This window comes from Dasypus novemcinctus, chromosome 8 (assembly GCF_030445035.2).
Source record: "Dasypus novemcinctus isolate mDasNov1 chromosome 8, mDasNov1.1.hap2, whole genome shotgun sequence".
In the NCBI taxonomy this organism is placed as follows: Eukaryota; Metazoa; Chordata; class Mammalia; order Cingulata; family Dasypodidae; genus Dasypus; species Dasypus novemcinctus.
In genome coordinates this window covers 53457578-53477137 of record NC_080680.1, presented here as the reverse complement: position 1 = coordinate 53477137, position 19560 = coordinate 53457578, and the positions used below count along the sequence as shown (strand labels likewise).

The 19560-nt window shown below is 35.6% G+C and overlaps 1 non-coding gene across 1 annotated transcript; it reads left to right on the top strand.

Annotated features, from left to right (window-relative positions):
* Positions 1 to 8633: 8633 nt before the first annotated feature.
* LOC111764034 (U6 spliceosomal RNA) lies at positions 8634 to 8738 on the top strand. Its single transcript, XR_002796748.1, has one exon. It is a non-coding gene; the product is annotated as a U6 spliceosomal RNA (small nuclear RNA).
* Positions 8739 to 19560: the final 10822 nt, after the last annotated feature.

Sequence of the window (19560 nt, the reverse complement as noted above, 5' to 3'; positions counted from 1 at the left end):
TAGATGTCTTGGAGGAAGGACTGAGTCCCGGGCCTCCCTACTCTGTCATCTTCCCCAGAAGTCCTCTCATGCTAATTTTTATTATTATATCTTCGTAAAAATGTTAAAAATTGGGAAAGTCATCCAACTTCATTCTTTTTTTCAAGAAGATTTTGGCTATCTGGTCCATTTGCTTTTTTCATATAAATTTGATGATTGTCTATTGGAATTTTTATTGGAATTTCATTTAATTTGTTAATCACTTTGGGTAGAATTATCTTCTTAACAATATTTAGTCTTCCAATCCATTAACATGAAACGTTCTTCCATTAATTTAGATTGGCTGCGAACTGACAATATTTTGTAGTTTTCTGAGTACAATGCCTTTACACCCTTAACATTTGTTAAGCTTCAGGCATGCTTCACAATGACTGTACACCATGTTCCTTATCAGATGCTAGAGGGGATCTTTCTTGGATCTTCAATGTGGGAACTTACCAGTGTTCTTGGAGGCAAAATCTGAGAAAGTGTGGGGTGATTTACTGTGGACCCAGAATTTTCTCTCTTAAATTAGTCTTTTCTTAGCATCCAGAAATTCATCAAAATATCATTTAAGTGTTTAACTTTCTGGTTTTAGCATGTTGTGCTCTGTGGCAACAGATATTATTAGGTATATGTCTCTAGGTGCACCTGTCTTTCCAGATTTCAGGGTGGTAGTTTGCCCTAAGACCTCAGGTAGCCAATGTCACCAAAAATGTCATTACCTTTCATTTATCTATTTTCTTGTTTTAAGAATGGCCATCTTGACTTCCAAGCACTTTACATACTGCAATAAAAATTGGAAGAGGTCCTAGAAGAACTAGAAGCCCTAGTAAGAAGATATTTTGTCTAGTAACCAGAATCAGAAAGAAGAGGTGTTGAAATCAGAAAGAAGAGGTTTTGAAGAATAGTAAAAACCAAGCTGAATAATGACACAATAAGAATGAAATGAGATAAAACTGGAGTTGAATTTTATAAAAATAAGTAAAGGGTCCAATTAAGACTAAATTATGCTGTCACATCTACTTATTGCTTCATTTTTGTATTTTCATAGCATTATAACTATAATGCAATGAATGTCTCATGATGATGGAGGAGGTTGCTGTTATGGGGGGAGGAGTGGTGGGAGAGGGGTGCGGGTATATGAGGACCTCCTTTTTTTTTAATGTAACATTAAAAAAACAAATAGACAAAAAAAACCTTCATACAAATGACTTTCATACTGAATAGCATAAAATGATAGAAAGGCTACCTGTCTCTCCTTTTGAGACTGATGGAAGAGTTTGGTAGGTATTTGTATAGTCAGAAAAGGTTTCCTCACATGTTAACAGAATCAGCATATAAAAAACGGGTGGGGTTAGGAAGTCTACAAATGTGGAAAATTCATTTATGCAGAATAGTGTGCCTGGAGCATATATACTGGCATAGACAGGATAAATAAATATGACATGTATATGAATCTGTATTAAATCCTTTGCTCTACCTGGGAGTATAGTTTGCTGACATACAAAAATTTTTTATGAGTGCTGACTTAGGCATTTATACCATGAATACCATATATGATAGCTTTATACAAAACCAGAAACTTATGTATAGATAAATATAAATATCTGTTTTCAAAGCCATGTAAATGTATCTTTATATTCCTACCCCATTCAAAGATAATGCTTCTAATGTAGTTAAGTGAATAAGCATGGATTTTATACATGTCTTTTCCATACTAAGGACATATAAAGAATGTGCACTATACCAACCGAATTTCTCATATCACAGTGTTTTTTTATTTATTTCTTGCCGTAGGAAACTAACTTCAATGATACAATAAAGCTCCAAGTAAAATATGTAATTAAAAAAATATATGTTTGGTAAATTAAATTTTGATTTTCATCTTCACTCAGTGAGGCTGTTATTGTTGTATGATTTGAATTTCCTGTCTCAAATTTGACCTAGTAAAGAATTAGGCAAGTAGTCCTTGGATTTTGTCTGGCATTTGGAGTTTTTTTTTTAATTATAGGGAATTATATGTAAATGGGAGGAACTGTGAACTAATGAAAAAAAAAAACAGTTAATATGAACATTCTTAACAGAATTAAGATTATTTAATTTTCACCTCCAAAAGCTCATGTTCTGCTTTAGGCAGCTCATTTTTCTATCATTATAAAAGATAACTTGTATTAGCAGTTTAATACTGATATAACTCAAATATTTCAAAAAGATACAACTTTTCCATTCACTATTTTCCTAAATAAAATAAAAAGTAATTATTTCAATTGCTTAAAAAACTGGCTCTTCTTATAACTATGTTTGAAAAGTTCATCAAGCAAACCAAATAACTGAAGTTTGTGAGGAGAAATTGCAGCAATCATCAGTGTTGGTAATATGATAGCTTCTTTCAAACATACATTCTTTCAAATACAAGTCATCCCTATTTTATTTTTTCACCACTAAAGGATGTTTTTTTTTTAATCTTGTGCTAAAATATCTTTTCAACAAACACTATAAGCAATTCTTTGATAAATTTATTTGTTGTTAACTGACCTTAGAAGGTTCATTTCTGTTTCATTGACATCCTTCTTTTAAATGACTTTAGATCTAAGTTTCCTAAGAGATTGCCAAAGGTCAGTTGTTAAGGGCAAGTCAATGATTTAAGTTAAATCTGATTACTAGAAATATGCTAATACTTCATGCCTTGTTCCACACCCTAATGAACTGGTTTTGAGTGTTAACAGTTAGATGGGTAAAATTTCCAGTGAATTGAACATTGTGCAGACACTAAAATAGTAGATCTTTAACAAAATCTGTTAGGAAAATAAATCACATTATCTGGTGAATATTTCTCATTCACTCTGTTTGTCACTAGAGACTACTTCTCAATATTTGTCATGGGTATCATCTAGTAAAGCACATACTATTAACTAGTTAATAATTAGACTTTCTTTTTTAAAAAAGGTAAGGACAATTGAGTAGATGCAATTGCTTTATAAGTAAATATTTAATGGAAAAAAATAAATTTAGCCCTATTAGAACATGAATAGGGCGATTAGAAGTCTAGTTTATAACATCTATATTTCTCTTTAACTCAGGCCCTTAACTGGAAAGTAATATTTTGTATAGTCACTAAAATAGTTGCAATATAAAATTCTAATATTTGGCCATTGTTAGTATTGTTTATGAATATTAATGTCCATAATAGGACTTTGTAGTTTAAAAATTACTGTCAACACATAAAAATAAAGCAGTATATATGCTAGTAGGCAGTCTTTCTCATTTATTGCATGAAAAATTGAAATATTAAATAAAAATATTATACATATATGACATTATTGCAAATTCTACTTCTTGCTTTAAAATTTCTGATATAAACAGGAGTCCACATGACATATCAGATTATGAAAAGAAACTTAATAAACTCTTCATTTAAAATAAATATGTCCCCAATATATCAGAGTTAGACTCATTTATAATTTTCCTACACATGGTTTTTCTGCCCATTTATTTGAATTTAGAATTAAGACTATATCCATCAAATATATGTCCCAGAGACTTAAATCTTAAGTCACTTCATATGCCAATTGAGCCCTGAATCTCACCAGAATTGCAGCCAACATCTACTTTCCAGGTTACCAGTCTCACCAGGACAACTAATGAAAGGATGATGATGGACAACACCCATCCCAAAATCAGAGAATATCTGCAACTGCAATCAAGACAGTTCCATCCATTTGCCCCATGGGATTTAAGTCCCACTCAACCCAAAGCAGAATGACCATCACCGTCCCCAAATCCTTAAGATGGAGGAATGAACAAACATAAGAGGGGAATGCAACTATGGTCTAAAGTAGATAAAGTGTAGTAATGGAAGAATTTGTAGCATTGATATAAAGACAGTGGTCACCAGATATTCTGAGGGTAGGGAAAATAGGTGTAACCTGGGGCATTTCTGAGACAGCGTAATTGTTCTGCATGACATTGTGATGATGGATACATACCATTTTACATTTTGTCAAAACCTATAAAATTGTGCAGTGCAAAGTGTGAACCATAATCTAAACTATAGACCATGCAATGCTTCAATATGTGTTCATCAGTGTAACAAATGTACCACACTAATGAAAGCTTTTGTTAATGGGGGAAAATGTGGGAGGGAGAGGGGCAAGGTATATGGGAATCCCCTATAATTTTGAAGTAACATTCATGTAATCTAACACTCTTTTAAAAATAGGGAAAAATATGTGAAATAGATATTTATTGATTTTGATGCCAAGCTGCTTTTTTCCAGAGTAAGGATAGACATCCCAGTTTTCACCTATATTCTAGCTTTAATATCTACTTGCCAGCACAGTCCTAATTTATTCTGTTCTTTATCAATAATACTAAAAGTAAGACATATATCAGAATAAAAAGTTATTAAGCAAAATGTCATTTCATGCAACTGTCATCAGTTGGTCAGATACCGCTTTAATTAGGCTATAATAAAACTTCCATAAGATAGCTTGTGAGTAGAGATAAGAGCTTTGTATTCTTCCCTTAGTGATCCTATCTTATAATGAAATGTTTCAAAGAAGAGTATTTGCTTGAATTGATTCGCACTAAGTGATTAGTTCTTGATGAAAGCAACTGTGTTTCATGGAAAGGCAGGTAGGTATACATAGTACCTAAGAACATGGACACTGAAGTTGAATTGTGGCTCTAATGGTTAAAAATAATCTTGGGAAAATTATATAATTTTTCCTATGCCTTAGTTATCTCATTGTAAAGTGAGAATAAAATTTTATGTACCTTGTGGTATTACTGTTATGGATAAATAAGTTAAAATTTCTAAATCATTGAGAAAAGTGCCTGGGATATAATAAAATCTGTACCAGAGTTTATTATTATTGCTATCATGTCAATATTATTCCAAGAGAAATATAAGATGATATAGAGAGGAAACATAAAAGAGGTCCTTTTCAAGAATTACATTTCAGCCACAAATCATCTTTGTCAAAACTTAACTTAGCTTGCCTGAGATGCACCCTGTCTCAAATGACCTCCCATAGAACACCCTAAACAAATAACCTTTCCTTGTCATATTGCTAATAGAGCTTTCCCAACATTGTATGATAGTTCCAACCATGGACCCACCAATATCCAGTATTCACCTGCTCCTTCCCCCAACCCTTCCCCTGGTTACATGGACAGTCCAACTCACCTTCCCCACTCTAACTCCTATCAAGATTGCACAGCCAAACCCAGTATTATCACTACAAACCTATCATATCCCTTCAGTGCACAACTACACGCTTCCACCTTATCATAGTTTTTGCCCCTACGGGCATTGGCTAACAACCTTCTTTTCCCTTCCTATTTCCTGTAAACTTACCTTCCAGACTCTAGCTCTGTGATCTGCTCAATTTGCCTAATTCTGATCAATAAAGTCATGTAATATTTGTCATTCAATGCTTGACTTGCTTCACTTAATGTAAGGTCCTGAAGATTCATCCATGTTGTCCCATGTGTTAATACTGCATTCCTTCTTAGAGCTGAGTAATATTCCATTGTTTGTATATACCATATTTTGTTTATCCACTCATCTGTTGATGGGCATTTGGGATGATTCCAACTTCTGGCAATAGTGAAAAATGTCTATGAACACTATCTTTGCTTTCAATTCTTCTGCATATATATTCAGCAGTGGAATTGCTGGATCATATGGCAGATATATAATTAATTTTTTGAGGAACCACCAAAGTGTCCTCTACAATGGCTGCACCATTCTATATTCCTACCAGCAGTGGATGAGGGCTCCCATTCCTCTCCAGCCCTGGTAGTCCTCTATTTTTTTTTTTTAATAACCATCAGGCTAGTGGGTGTAAGGCCATATCTCATTGTAGTTTTGGTTTGCATTTCCCTGTTGCTAATGATGTTGAACATCTTTTCATGTACATTTTGTCGTAGTGTGATGTATCAGTAGTGGAGACCCATATAATGAGCAAGAAGAAGTTGGACTCCAATCCTGAGGAGGCTCCCAGTGTTCTCAGAGGAGCAGAGTGGGAGTCTGTTTAGAGCATGGGTGGTGCATAATAGTGGAGGACAGACCAGTGTATCAAGCCCTCAGTGTTGTTGCAAGTAACTATGAATCATGTCCCTTAAGGAGTGAAGCCTGGTTGTCATCATGGGCCCAAAAGGGAGGGGGAGAGAGGAATAGAATAGATGGAAGAGGGGATATTTGGGAGACAATGGAAGTGTTCTACATGATTATGCAAAGGTGGATATAAACAATGTTAAATACCATCAAAAATTTATAAAAGTGTATGGTCCAAATGTAAACCATAATATAAACCATTGAACATGGTTAGCAGCTGTGTTTCAGTATTTGTACGTTAGCTGTAACAAATGTATTTCCCACATATAAAAAGATTGTTAATACAAGAAGAGGTAAAATTGGAAGGATGCTGGGTAAATGGGTGTTCCCTGTATTCTATATGTGACTTTACTGTGACCAAAAACTTATTTGAAGACAAGTAAGACTCTAGGGAATAAATGGAAGGAAATATCACTGAATATATAAGACAAAAGACATCTAATAAGGATGAAAGACAAAATGCCAAAAATGTTTTAATATTTTTCATTTTGTTTTGTTTTTTTGTTTTTTGTTTTTGTTTTTGTTTTAATTATTTCATCTTATTTTTGATGGCTAAATAGTTTTTTTGTTTTAAGACACTTAGTTTGCAATAAACATTCCAAAAAAAAATGTAGGGGAGTCCCATATGCCCCCTCTCTACCTTTTCTACACTTTCCCACATTAACAACATCCTTCATTAGTGTGGTACATTTGTTAAAGTTGATGAACACATATTGGAAGATTGCCACTAAGTGTGGATTATAGTTTACATTATAATTTAAACTCTCTCTCATGCATTTTTATAAGTTATGACAAGAATATAATGATCTGTATCCGTCACTGCAACAGATTCAAGACAATTCCAAAGTCCAGAACATGTCATCATATTACACTTTTTTTTTGTAAAAATACTTATGTTAAATACATGTTACATAAAAAACATAAGGGATTTCCATGTGCCTCGGTCCCCACACCTTCCACGTTTTTCCATATTAGCAACATCCTTCATTAGTGTGACTCATTCATGGCCATTGATGAACACATTTTGGAGCATTGCCATTAAGCATGGATTAAAGTTTACATTGTAATTTACACTCCTCCACTCTATTCTGTAGGTTTTGATAAGATTTATAATGGCCTGTATCTGTTGTTGCAATATTATTCAGGGCAATTCCCTAGTCCCCAAAATGGGTCCTGTGTTTTACCTGAATTTCCCTCCTCCTGCCCTCAGAACCTCCGGTGGCTACTGCCTCCACATCAATGATATAATTTCTTCAATTACTAGAATCACAACAAGTCTATAGTAGAATACCAGTAAGTCTGCTTTAGTCCATGGTTCAATCCCCAGTCCTGAGGATTCTGGGATGGTAATGTCTACTCCACTTCTAATTGAAAAGGGGCTGTGATCCCATATGGATGATGGATGGGACTCTTTTGCTTGCAGTTGTAGACTCTCTCCATTCCTTCATGTGGTAATTATCCATCAGCACCTCCTTGTTAGTTTTCCTGGGTGAAACCCATGAACTGGAGAGTAGGTGTTGAAATTCCATTGAGATTTGGGGCCCAGCTGGCACATGGAGAGCACGAAGATTTAAGTCTCTTGGATGTACAACTACCAGCTCTAGAACTAATTATAGTTTCAAAATGAAGAACAGAACAGCCATGTGTAGGGAAACAACAATTGAATCCAACTTTGTTATCTGGGGAGCATAAATTCCAAAGTAGTTCCCAATGGCAAGGCACCTAACTCCTGAGCTATTTACCCTAACTATAGTGTCTGAATATCCCCAGAGACCTCAGAGTCCCACTATTTAGGATAGTATCTTCTTTGGCAATCAATGAGATCCTGAAGAGATATACATAAGTGTCTTTGGAAGGACCTCCTGACTCACTTTGAAGTCTCTTACCCATATAAACTCATTTGTCTTTACATTTTACCCCTTTTGGTCAAGGCCTTTTTCCATTTGCTTTGCTAGTTGGTGCTTAGTAATAGTCCTCTGGTGCCAGGGACTCTTCCCCAGGGGTCATGTCCCATGATGGGGGGAAGGTATATGTATTTATATGCTGAGTACAGCTTAGAGAGAGGCCACATTTGAGTAGCAAGAAGGCTCCCAGGAGGCAATTCCTAGGCATCCTATAATACTAGGCTAAGTTCCCATTTCAAGAGTAAAGATTCATAAGCACAGTCATCAATCTCAAGGGCCTGGCAATCGACCATCCTCCTTCATTAATCATTGTCCCTATACTTGGGGGATTCTTGGTGTTCCATTAGAGAAAGTGGCAGAGTTCTCCAGGATGGCAATTTGATATTCCTTTGGTTATTGTGTGAACCTACATGCACCGTGACAATGCCCTGTGAACAACTGAACACATTTATATGCTCTATATGTATGCCCAGGTGAGTTTCCTCCAAGTTATTCCCCATCATTGTTACCCCACACCAATGATCTTCCCCTGCCACATTTGTAAACCTTCTGTGATCCAAAACTTCTTCAGAACTAAAGCCAATAATGCTTGCTTTGGCAGGACATATACTAAAATTGGAATGACACAGAAACAATTAGTATGGGCCCTGCACAAGGATGACACACAAGTTCATGAACCACTCCATATTTTTTTCCCAGAAGGAGAAGAGGAGGGAAAAGGGGCAGAAGGAATATTTGAAGAAATAATGGTGGAAAATTCCCCAACCCTATTGAAAGACATAGATATCCATGTCCAAGAAGCACAATGTACTGCCATCCAAGTAACTCCAAATAGACCACCTGTGAGACACATACTAATAAGAGACAAAGAGAGAATTCTGAGAGCAGCAAGAGAAAAGCAGCACATAACATATAGGGATATCCAATAAGATTAAGTGCTGATTTCTTATCAGCAACCATGGAGGCAAGAAGACAGTGGTATGATATATTTAAGATACTGCAGGAGAAAAACTGCCAGCTGAGAATTTTATACCCAGCAAGATTATCTTTTAAAATTGAAGGTGAGGGAAGTGGACTTGGCCCAATGAATAGGGCATCTGCCTACCACATGGGAGGTCCGTGGTTCAAACCCTGGGTCTCCTTGACCCATGTGGAGCTGGCCCATGTGCAGTGCTGATGCATGCAAGAAATGTCATGCCATGCAGGGGTATCCTCCATGTAGGGGAGCCCCACACACAAGGTGTGTGCCCCATAAGGAGAGCTGTCCAGTGCAAAAGAAAGTGCAGCCTGCTCAAGAATGGCACTGCACACCCAGAGACCTGACACAGCAAGGTGATGCAATGAAAAGAAACACAGATTCCCAGTGCTGCTGATAAGGATAGACACAGTCACAGAAGAACACATAGTGAATGGACACAGATGGCAAACAACTGGGAGAGGGGTGGAGGGGAGAGAAATAAATAAAAAATAAATCTTTAAAGAAAAATGAAGGTGAGATTAAAATATTCACAGATAAACAGAAACTGAGAGAGTTTATAACAAAAAGACAACCTTTGTAGGAAATACTAAAGGGAGTGTTACAGCCTGAAAATAAAAGACAAGAGAGAGAGAGCTGGAAGACAGTCTATAAATGACAACTGTATCAGTAACAGTAACTAAAAGTGTCAAATATAAAATGACAGATAAAACACAAAAATCAAAGTGGATGAAACAAGAACTTATTTTACAGAAATAACATTGAATGTTAATGGATTAAACTCACCAATAAAAAGACACAGACTGGCAGAAGGAATAAGAAAATATAAGCATTCTATATGTTGTCTGCAAATGACTCACCTTAGACCAAAGGATACCATCCTATGGGACACTGTGAAGGCAGTGTTGAGAGGAGAATTTATAGCCCTCAATGCATACATTAGGAAAGAAGAAAGAGCTAAAATCAATGACCTAACTGCATAGCTGGGGGAACTAGAACAAGAACAGCAAGCTAATCCAAAAGCAAGTAGAAGGAATGAAATAATAAAGATCAAGCAGAAATAAATAAAATTGAGAACAAAAAAACAATAGAGAAAATTAACAAAACCAAAAGTTGGTTCTTTGAGAGGATTAAAAAAATTGATAACCCTTAGCTAGACTGACTTAGAAAAAAAGAGAGAAGTTGCAAATAAATGAAATTTTAAAAATGAAAAGAAGAACCTTAGTATTGACTTCACAGAAATAAGAGAGATAATAAGGGGTACCATGAACAACTTTATGCTAAAAAACTAGACAATGTAGATGAAATGGAAAAATTCCTAGGAATGTACAAACAAACTACACTGATGCTAGAAGAAATAGCTCCCCAAAATGAATCAAACAGCTCCCCAAAATGAAAAGTCCAGGATCAGATGTTTTCACAGATGAGTTCTACTAAACATTCCAGGATTTAATACCAATCTTACTCAAACTCTTCCAAAAAATTGAACAAAAGTAATGCTACTAAACTCATTCTATGAAGCCAATGTCACCCTAATACCAAAGCCAGATAAAGATATTACAAAAAGAAGAAAATTACAACCCATATCTCTAATGAATACAGAAGCAAAAATCCTCAATAAAATACTTGCTAATCAAATCCAACAACACATTTAAAGAATTATCCATCATGATCAAGTGGGTTTTATACAGGCATGCAAACATGGTTCAACAAAGGAAAATCAATCAGCATAAGACACCACATTAAAAAATCAAAGATGAAAAATCCCATGTTCTTATCAATTGATGCAGAAAAGGCATTTGACAAAATAAAGCATCCTTTCATGATAAAAATACTACAAAAAATAGGAACTGAAAGAAACTTTCTCAACACAATAATGGCCAAATATGAAAAACCCACAGCTAACATTGTACTCAATGGTGAAAGACTAAAAGTTTCCCACTGAAATCAGGGACAAAACAGGAATGCCCACTGTCACCAATGTTGTTCAATATAGTGCTAGAACAATCAGACAAAAATAAAAAATTAAAAAAAAAATATATATAAGGCATCCAAATTGAAAAGAAAGAATTTAAGCTTTCACTATTTGCAGGTGATATGATTGTATATCTAGAAAATCCAAAAAAAAAATCTGCAATAAAGGTACTAGTGCTAATAAATGATTTCAGTAGAATATCAGGATACAAGATCAATACACAAAAATCAGTGGTGGTTCTATACACTAATAATGCACAATCTGAGGAGGAAGCCAGGGAAAACATTTCATTTACAATAGCACCTAAAAGAATCAAATATTTAGGAATAAATTTAACCATTTAGAAAACTGTAATGCTTTATTAAAATAATTCAAAAAAGACCTAAATAATTGGAAGAACATTCCATGCTCATAGATTGGAGGACTAAATATCATTAAGATGTCAATTCTACCGAAATTGATATACAGATTCAATACAATCCCAACAAAAATTCCACCAGCATTCTTTCAGCAAATGGAAAGCACAATTACTAAATTTATCTGGAAGGGTAAGAGGTCCTGAATAAACAGAAATATCTTAAAAAGGAAAAGTGAAGTTGGAAGACTCTCACTTCAAGACTTTAAATCATTTTACCTAGTTACAGGTAAAAACAGCATGGGACTGGCATAAAGATAGACATATAGACCAATGGAACTGAATTGATGATTCAGAAACAGACTTCACATCTATGGCCAAGTGATTTTGACAAGCTTGTCAAGTCCTCCCAGTTGGGGCAGAACAGTTCATTCAACAAATGGTGTTGGGAGAACTGTATATCCATAATCAAAAGAAAGAAAGAAGACCCATCACACCATATACAAAATTAACTCAAAATGGATCAAAGACCTAAATATGAAAGGAAGTACAATAAAGCTCCTGGAAGAAAATGTAGGGAAGCATCTTCAAGACCTGGTAGTAGGTGGTGGATTCTTAAACCTTACATCAAAGGCATGAGCAATGAAAGAAAACATGGAGAAATGAGACCTCCTCAAACTTAAATATTTCTATTATTCAAAGGACTTCATCAAAAAGGTGAAAAGGCAGCCCAGTCAATGGGAGAAAATATTTGGAAACCACTTATCTGATAATGGTTTGATTTCCATTCTATGTAAAGAGATCATACAACTCAACAATAAAAGAGCAACCAATCCAATTTAAAAATGGGCAAAATATTTAAACAGACATTTTTCCAAAGAGGAAATACAAATGACCAAAAAGCACATGAAAAAATGCTCCATATCACTAGCTATTAGGGAAATACAAATTAAAACAACAATGAGATATCATCTAACACTGCATAGAATGGCCATTATTTAAAAAACAGACAACAGTAAGTGCTGGAGAGGATGTAGAAGAAAGGAACACTCCTTCACTGTTGGTGGTAATGGAAAATGGTGCAGCCTCTGTGGAAGACAGTTTGGCAGTTCCTCAGGAAGTTAAATATAGAACTGCCATATGATCCAGCAATTCCTCTACTAGGAATATATCCAGAAGAGTTAAAAACTATGACATGAAGAGATATCTGCACACCAATGTTCATAGTGGCATTGTTCACAATTGCCAAAGATGGAAACAACCCAAGTGCCCATCCACCAATGAATGGATAAACAAAATGTGGTATATATGTATGATGGAATACTATGCTACAATAAGAAGAAATGAATTTGGGACATATGTGATAACATGGGTGAGTCTTGAAGATATTGTACTAGTGAAGTAAGCAAGACACAAAAGGACAAATATTGCATGGTCTCATTAATATGACCTAAATACAAATAATAAACAGATGAAATTAAAATCTAGGGTATAGGTTATAAGGAGATAAGAGGAGGGTTGAGAAGAACTATGGATGCTTAATGTATGTAGTTTTAATTACCTGGACTGTAAAGGTGTGGAGATGGATAGAGTTGATAGAGTAACACACTATAGTGAGTAGCAACTGATTTATAAATGGGATTGTGGCTGAAAAAGGTAGTCTGGGAAAATAAATGTCAATAAGAAAGAAAGCTAAATAATAATCTAGGGACTGGATAACACAGTGAACCCAGAGGTGGTAGAGAATTGTGGTTAAGTGTACAAATGCAAGAGAGTCCTTCCATGAGCTGGAGCAAATGTGCATCACTATCGCAGGGTGATGGGAATATGGAGAAGCATGGGGAAACAATTAGTGTGACCTATAGATTGTGGTTAACAGCAATACTATAATATTCTTGCATCAATGCCAAAGCTATACTGTGTTTATAATGGAGGTGTATGGAAAAAGTGTGCCAAATGTATACTATAGACCATGATTAGTGATAATGTCTGATGATATTATCTCATAATCTGTAACAAATATTCTATCAGGGTCTGGAGCTGTATAGGAAATCTACACCTCTGTATGGTTGTTTTGCAAGCTCACAATATCTGTAACAAAAATGTATTTAAAAAAAATAGTATTGGTAGGGGGAAAAATACACCAAATGTAAGATAAGGAATTCAGTTGGTAGTAATATTTTGACAATGCTCTTGCATAGTTTGTAACAAATGTTTGACACCAATGCAAAGAGTTGGTGGAGGAGTGATGCATGAGACCCCTGTGTGATGCTATGTATGTTTATTTTGTAAGTTCACAATCTTTACTATATGGTTATTGTTTATGTGTGTTCACATATGAATGATATACGTCAATAAACAAATAAAAAAACAAAGACAATAAATTAGCCAAATACAATTAGTAAGAAAATGAAATAATGATAGTTTTAAAAATATGAAATAAAATTCAAAAGAAATTTTTTTAAAAATTTGGGATAATATAAACTAATGAAAAAATAGTATAACTTGTTTTGACATTTTGCCTTTCATCACTGTAAGATCTGTTGTCATATATGTACAGTGACATTTTGTTCCATTTATTCCTCCAATGTCATTTTTTTCCATTTTATATTCAAAAAAGTTTTAGGTTACAGAAAATTCAGGGGCCTCCCATATCCCCAACATCTTCCCTCTTCTCTCCCTTACCCTGTTGGTAACATTTCGTATGTTTTTACAACTGATCTACAAATATACAAACATTTTATATGCTTCTTAAAACTGATCTACAAATATTGAAACATAACTACCAAACATGATCAATAATTTACATTATGGTGTATATTTTAGACCATCACTCTTATAAATTTTGATGAATTTAACATCATGTCCTGTATCCATCATAGCAAGATCATATAGGACACTTTCATTGCCCCCAAAATGGCCCATTTTCCATCTCTTCTATTCCTTCCCTCTCCCCTCAGAGCCCATGGTAACCGCCAGGCTTCACTTGAAAGACAAGATTCGTAGTTACTTGCAACATCACTGAGGGCTTGACACACTGGTCTGTCCTCCCCTATTAGGCACTGTCCACATTGTCCAGAACTATTGTCCCTCTACTTGGGAATATAGCAGGCCTCCCCAGGATGGGAGTCCACAATCTTGCCACTCATTGTGTGGTTCTCCACCCACTGATATAGCACACTATGGTAAGATGAACCCTGACACACTCCCTAAAAACCTGTCCCAGGGGCGCACTGTCCAGACCACCCCCACATCCAACACCCCAAACCAGCAATCCTCACTTGCGATATTTTCAACTGAGTATTCACAGCATTGTAGTTTCAACTATGTAGCTGCCAATTCCCAGTGTTCACCCACTCCCTCCCCCAACTCTCCCTCCCAATTCCACGGACAGTCCAACCCCCCCTCCCCACTCCCCTGACAAACCAGCACTGCCCAACCCAAGAGTATCGTTATGCCACTGTCATACACCTGCACTGTACAATTACACACTTCCACCGTATCATAGCTTTTGCCAATAAGGGCTTTGGATCCATAACCTTCTTATTCCTATTTCCTGTAAGCTTATCTTCCAAACTCTAGCTCTGTGAGTCTACTCAAATTGTTTAATTCATATCAGTGATGTTATGCAATAGTTGCCCTTCAGTGCCTGGCTTGCTTCACACAACATAAGGTCCTCAAGATTCATCCATGTTGTCCTGTGTGTTAATACTGTATTTATTCTTACAGCTGAGTAATATTCCATTGTTTGTATATAAACAATTTGTTTATCCTTTAATCTGTTAAAGGGCATTTGGGTTGATTCCAACTTTTGCTAATAGTGAATAATGCCACTATGCACATTGTTCATGTCCTTGGTTTCAGTTCTTCTGGGTATATACCCAGCAGTGGAATTGCTGGATCACATGGCAGTTCTGTAGTAGGTTTTCTGATGAATTGTCAAACTGTCCTGCACAGTGCCAGTACCATTTTACATTCTACCAACAGTGAATGAGTGTTTCCATTCCTCCACATCCTCTCCAGCACTTGTAAAACTCTGTTTTTTAGTAGCCACCAGTCTAATGGGTGTAAGATGATATCTAATTGTAGTTTTGAATTGCATTTCCCTAGTAGCTAGTGATATTGAGCATTTATTCATGTGCTTTTTAGCCATTTTATTTCTTCTTTGGAAGAATGCCTATTCAAATCACTTGTGTATTTTTTAAATGAGCTCTTTGTCTTTTTATTTGAAAGGTGAAAGATTTCTTTTTATATGCAGGGTATTAGACCCCTATTAGATATATGGTTATTAAATATTTTCTTCCATTGAATAGGCTGCCTTTCACTTTCTTGCAAAATCCCTTTGAGGTGTGAAAGTTTTTAATTTTGAGGAGGTCTCATTCATGTGTTTTTTCTTTTGCTGCTCATTCTTTGGGTGTGAAGTTTATGAAACCATTTCCTATTATAAGATCCTGTAGATGCCTTTCTACATTGTCTACCAAAGTCTTCATGTTTTTGGCTTTTATATTAGGTCTTTGATCCATCTAGAGTTACTTTTTGTATAAGGTGTGAGATGGTGTTCCTCTCTCATTCTTTTGGATGAAGATATTCAGTTCTCCAAGCACCATTTGTTTAAGAGGCCATTCTCTCCCAGTTTGAATGGGCTTGGTGGCCAGTCAAAGATCTGTTGACTGTGTACACAAGGGTCTATATCAGAGCTCTCAATTGGGTTCCCTTGATCAGTATGTCTGTCCTCATGCCAATACCATGAAGTTTTGACCACTGTAGATTTGTAGTATGTTTTAAAGTCAGGTAGTGTGATTATTCTGATTTCATTTTTCTTTTTCAATATGTCTTTGGCTATTCTGGGCCCCTCACTGTTCTAAGTAAATTTTATGGTTTTTCCAATTTAGTAAAAAATGCTGTGTTGATTTTTGTTGGGATTGTGTTAAATCTATAGATCTGTTTGGGTAGGATAGACATCTTTTAAAAATATATATATTTATTTTTAAATGATACTTAGATAACATAAAATTTTACATAATAAATGTAAGAGATTCCCATATGCCCCAGTCCACACACCTCACACTTTCTGCACATTAACAATTTCTTTCATTAGTGTGGTACATTCATTGCAATTGATGAATGCATTTTGGAGCTTGTCAATAAGCATGGATTATAGTTTATGTTGTATTTTACACTCTCTCCCACTCAATTCTGTAGGTGATGGCAGGATATATAATGGCCTGTACCTGTCATTGCAATGTCATTTAGGACAATTCCAAGTCCTGAAAATCCCCCCATATTATACCTCTTTTTCCCGCTCCCTACCGTCAGCACCTCCAGTGGCCACTGTCTCCACATCAATGATATAATTTGTTTCATTGCAGAATCACAATAAGTTTGTAGCAGAATACCACTAAGTCCACTCTAGTCCATATTTTATTCCCCGCTCCTGGGGATTCTGGGATGGTGATGCCCTTTCCACCTTAAGTTGAGAGGGGGCTTCAATCGCATATCACTGATGGATGGGACCTTCTTGCTTGCAGTTGAAGAATCTTTCAGTTCCTTGGTGTGGTGGTTGCCCATCCTCACTTCCTTGTTAGTTGTCCTGTGTGTGTCCAATTAACTGGAAAGTAGGTGTTGCAACACCATTGTGGCTCAGGGCCCAGCTGCCACATGAACAGCCCAGAGATTCAAGTCTCTTGGACATACATCTCCCAACTCCAGCACCAACTATAGGTTCAAATAAAAGAGACAGAAGAGGCATGTGTAGAGAAGTCACATCTAAGTCCAGCTCTGTTAAATTTGGGAGCACAGACTCCAAAGTAGAGCCTGCTGGCAAGGTAGAAAACTTTAGAGCTATAGGATAGACATCTTAATGATGTTTGTCTTCCAATCCATAAACAGGGAATATTCTCCCATTTATTTAATTATTCTTTGATTTTCTTTAACAGTGTCATGTAATTTTCTTTGTATAAGTCATTTACATCTTTAGGTTAATTTATTCCTAGGTATTTGATTCTTTTAGTTGCTATAGTAGAGGAATTTTTTTTCTTGATTTCCTCCTTAGATTGCTTACAGGAATGTTACTGATTTTTGCATATTGATCTTATATCCTGCCACTTTTCTGAACTTGTTTATCAACTCTAGAAACTTTGTTGTATATTTTTTTGGGCCCTTGATATTAATGACTATGCTTATGAGCCTTGGCACTTGAAATTGAAACTTAGCATAGTGTTGTAAGGTGCCTAAGAATTACCTACTAGGAGCTTCCTTGGTGTTCAAATGTGGCCTTTCTTTAAGTTAAACTCACATATAAATGAAATAACTTCCCCCCAGCTTGGGATAACACTCCCAGGGATGAGCCTCCCTGGCACCAAGGAATTGTTACAAGTACCAACAAACAATGCAACTGGAAAAAAAGGCCTTGAACAAAATGGGGAAAATGTAAAGACAAAGGATTTTACATGGCTAAGTGATTTCAAAGTGAGTTGGGAAGTCATTCCAGAGGAAATGCTTATGCCCATCTCAGTAGGATCTCCACAGCCAAAATAGATATTTCCCCAAATAATGGGGCTATCAAGGGCTCTGAAACATCCAGACACTATAAGCAGGGCAGATAGCTCAAGACTTTGGTCCCTTGTGTATGGGCTCTACTTTGGAATTTATGCTCCATGGTTGACAGAGTTGGACTTTGTTGTGGTTTCCCTACAGATGGCTCTTCTGTCCTTCTATCTGAACTTATAATTAGTAATAAGTTGGTAGGTGTACATCTAAGAGACTTAAATCTTTGTGCTGTCCATGTTCTAGCTGGGTCCCAAATGTCAACATAAGTTGCAACACCTATTATCAGTTCTTTGGGCTCATCAAGCACATCTAACAAGGAGGAGATGAAGGATAAACAACATACAAAGGAACAAGTGTGTCTACAACTGCAAGCAAGAGATTCCCATCCATTGGCTGCATGAGATCTACTGAGATCTCAATTTAAAGGAGAAGTGGGCAACACCTACCCAGAATCCTCAATTGGGGAAAGAACTATGGACTACAGTAGACTTACTAGTATTCTATGATAGAATTCTTGCAATGGAAGAAATATCATTGAGGTGGATGCAGTGGCCACTGGAAGTTCTGAGGTTAGAGAGAAGGAAAATGGGTGTAATACGGGGGCATTTTTGGGACTTGGGAATCATCCTAAATGACATTACAATGACAGTTATAGGCCATTACCTACAGAATTGAGTTGAAGAGAGTGAAAACTATGATGTAAACTATAATCCATGCTTTGTGGCAATGCTCCAAAATGTGTTTATCAATTCATTTATTGCAATTGTTTATCAATTGTGACTGTACCACACTAATGAAAGATTATGCTAATGTGGGAAAGTGTAGGAGGTGTGGGGAGTGGGACATATGGGAATCCCCTATATACTCTCTAACATTTAGGTAATCTAAGTACCTTTTTAAAGATAATAAATGGAAAATTAACTTAATTAAGATAGTACCTAATTACTAGCATCTACAGTCACCTAGCAGAAAAATTAGGTAAATCATCTCTGAAGAAAATAATACTATCCTTAGTCTCAAAATATTTCCACAAATAATTTTATAAAAACATTGGCTGATATAAAGTAAAAACACATGTATGGAGAAAAGATAGAAGGAATTCCACAGAGGTGACGGACAACAGAAACAGAAGCAAAATGTTAAATATATTTTTGCTAATAGGCATAAACTGTAAATAAGTATGATCAGGGATATAAAAATAAAAACTGAAAATCTCAATAGACAACTGATAATTATACATTGGAAATTATATTGCTCAAATATACAATGAAATAAATAAAAATGTCTATAGGTTATTTTAGCAGATTGGAAACATGTGAATTGTATGTGATGTTATCTTGGAATAAATGTCCAAAGAGAAGCATGGAGTGGCAGAATTTTTTAAAAAACATAAAAGAAAGGGAAGAATCATAAAGTTAATACTGCGTGGAGTTATATATTTTAATAGGAATCTCAGAAGGAAAAAATGGGGTGGGGAAGCAACATTTAGAGAAAAATATACTGAGAACTTTCTAAAGTGATGAAAGATATCAAGGAATAACTTAAATGCACTTTAAAAATACAAGCAGTATTTACAAAATGATTTCCACAACTAGACATGTCAAAAGAAATTACATGTAAATACAATTTTTTAAAAAGTATCTTAAAAGGAGCCAGATA